General features: G+C 37.5%; 1 non-coding gene and 9 pseudogenes across 1 annotated transcript; all 10 read right to left on the minus strand.

The window, feature by feature from the left end:
* Positions 1 to 15: 15 nt before the first annotated feature.
* On the minus strand, positions 16 to 134 carry LOC148447691 (5S ribosomal RNA; annotated as a pseudogene).
* A 115-nt stretch (positions 135 to 249) lies between these two features.
* LOC148447692 (5S ribosomal RNA) lies at positions 250 to 368 on the minus strand. Its single transcript, XR_015875630.1, has one exon. It is a non-coding gene; the product is annotated as a 5S ribosomal RNA (ribosomal RNA).
* A 116-nt stretch (positions 369 to 484) lies between these two features.
* Positions 485 to 603, minus strand: LOC148447693 (5S ribosomal RNA; annotated as a pseudogene).
* Positions 604 to 719: 116 nt separating this feature from the next.
* Positions 720 to 838, minus strand: LOC148447694 (5S ribosomal RNA; annotated as a pseudogene).
* Positions 839 to 1,189: 351 nt separating this feature from the next.
* Positions 1,190 to 1,307, minus strand: LOC148447695 (5S ribosomal RNA; annotated as a pseudogene).
* A 116-nt stretch (positions 1,308 to 1,423) lies between these two features.
* On the minus strand, positions 1,424 to 1,542 carry LOC148447696 (5S ribosomal RNA; annotated as a pseudogene).
* A 116-nt stretch (positions 1,543 to 1,658) lies between these two features.
* Positions 1,659 to 1,777, minus strand: LOC148447697 (5S ribosomal RNA; annotated as a pseudogene).
* A 116-nt stretch (positions 1,778 to 1,893) lies between these two features.
* Positions 1,894 to 2,012, minus strand: LOC148447698 (5S ribosomal RNA; annotated as a pseudogene).
* A 115-nt stretch (positions 2,013 to 2,127) lies between these two features.
* On the minus strand, positions 2,128 to 2,246 carry LOC148447699 (5S ribosomal RNA; annotated as a pseudogene).
* A 116-nt stretch (positions 2,247 to 2,362) lies between these two features.
* LOC148447700 (5S ribosomal RNA) lies at positions 2,363 to 2,481 on the minus strand (annotated as a pseudogene).
* Positions 2,482 to 2,500: the final 19 nt, after the last annotated feature.

A 2,500-nucleotide genomic window follows, 5' to 3' on the forward strand; every position in this document is an offset into this window, starting at 1 on the left:
ATGGCAGTATAAAATTACCTACAGAACCTCGTATTCCCAGGTGGTCTCCCATCCAAGTACTAACCAGGCCCAATACTGCATAGCTTCCAAGTTCAGACGAGATTGGGCATGTCCAGTGTGGTTTGGCTGTAGGTGCTCAAAAACATTAACTTTAGACCTCTTTTACTTCTTAACTCAAGTATATTCAATGATAAGTTGAAAAATGAAATGTAAAATGTAATAGAAAAGAATGTTATGGCTTTATAAAATTACCTACAGCACCTGGTATTCCCAGGTGGTCTCCCGTCCAAGTACTAACCAGGCCCAACACTGCATAGCTTCCAAGATCAGATGAGATTGGGCATGTCCAGTGTGGTTTGGCTGTAGGTGCTCAAAAGCATTAACTTTAGACCTCTATTACTTCTTAACTCAAGTAAATTCATAGATAAGTTGAAAAAATTAAATGTAAAATGTAATAGAAAAGACTGTTATGGCAGTATAAAATTACCTACAGCACCTGGGATTCCTAGGTAGTCTCCCATCCAAGTACTAACCAGTCCCAACACTGCATAGCCTCCAAGATCAGACGAGATTGGGCATGTCCAGTGTGGTTTGGCTGTAGGTGCTCAAAAATATTAACTTTAGATGTCTTTTACTTCTTTACTCAAGTAAATTCATTGATAATTTGAAAAAATTAAATGTAAAATGTAATAGAAAAGACTGTTATGGCAGTATAAAATTACCTATAGCACCTGGTATTCCTAGGTGGTCTCCCATCCAAGTACTAACCAGGCCCTACACTGCATAGCTTCCAAGATCCGATGAGGTTGGACATGTCCAGTGTGGTTTGGCTGTAGTTGTTCAAAAAGATTAATTTTAGACCTCTATTACTTCTTAACTCAAGTAAATTCAATGATAAGTGGAAAAAAATAAAATGTAAAATGTAATAGAAAAGAATGTTATGGCAGTATAAAATTACCTACAGCACCTGGTATTCCCAGGTGGATTCCCATCCAAGTACTAACCATACCCAACACTGCATAGCTTCCAAGATCAGACGACATTGGCCATGTCCAGTGTGGTTTGGCTATAGATGCTGAAAAATATTAACTTTAGACCTCTATTACTTCTTAACTCAAGGAAATTCATTGATTAGTTGAAAAAATAAATGTAAAATGTAATAGAAAAGAATGTTATGGCAGTATAAAATTACCTACAGCACCTGGTATTCCCAGTGGTCTCCCATCGAAATACTATCCAGGCCCAACACTGCATAGCTTCCAAGATCAGACGAGATTGGGCATGTCCACTGTGGTTTGGCTGTAGGTGCTCAAAAATATTAACTTTAGACCTCTATTACTTCTTAACTCAAGTAAATTCATTGATAAGTTGAAAAAATTAAATGTAAAATGTAATAGAAAAGACTGTTATGGCAGTATAAAATTACCTACAGCAACTGGTATTCCCAGGTGTTCTCCCATCCAAGTACTAACCAGGCCCAACACTGCATAGCTTCCAAGATCAGACGAGATTGGGCATGTCCAGTGTGGTTTGACTGTAGGTGCTCAAAAACATTAACTTTAGACATCTTTTACTTCTTAACTCAAGTAAATTCATTGATAAGTTGAAAAAATTTAATGTAAAATTTAATAGAAAAGAATGTTATGGCAGTATAAAATTACCTACAGCACCTGGTATTCCCAGGTGGTCTCCCATTCAAGTACTAACCAGGCCCAACACTGCATAGCTTCCAAGATCAGACGAGATTGGGCATGTCCAGTGTGGTTTGGCTGTAGGCACTAAAAAACATTAACTTTAGACCTCTTTTACTTCTTATCTCAAGTAAATTCATTGATAAATTGAAAAAATGTAATGTAAAATGTAATAGAAAAGAAAGTTATGGCTATATAAAATTACCTACAGCACCTGGTATTCCCAGGTGGTCTCCCGTCCAAGTACTAACCAGGCCCAACACTGCATAGCCTCCAAGAGCAGACGAGATTGGGCATGTCCAGTGTGGTTTGGCTGTTAGTGCTCAAAAACATTAACTTTAGACCTCTTTTACTTCTTAACTCAAGTAAATTCAATGATAAGTTGAAAAATTAAATGTAAAATGTAATAGAAAAGAATGTTATGGCAGTATAAAATTACCTACAGCTCATGGTATTCCAAGGTGGTCTCCCATCCAAGTACTAACCAGGCCCAACACTGCATAGCTTCCAAGATCAAACGAGATTGGGCATGTCCACTGTGGTTTGGCTGTAGGTGCTCAAAAACATTAACTTTAGACCTCTATTACTTCTTAACTCAAGTAAATTCATTGATAAGTTGAAAAAATTAAATGTAAAATGTAATAGAAAAGACTGTTATGGCAGTATAAAATTCCCTACAGCAACTGGTATTCCCAGGTGTTCTCCCATCCAAGTACTAACCAGGCCCAACACTGCATAGCTTCCAAGATCAGACGAGATTGGGCATGTCCTGTGTGGTTTGACTGTAGGTGCTCAAAAACATTAACTTT

Source organism: Taudactylus pleione, unplaced genomic scaffold (genome assembly GCF_031769625.1).
Source record: "Taudactylus pleione unplaced genomic scaffold, aTauple2 ptg001270l, whole genome shotgun sequence".
Lineage (NCBI taxonomy): Eukaryota > Metazoa > Chordata > Amphibia > Anura > Myobatrachidae > Taudactylus > Taudactylus pleione.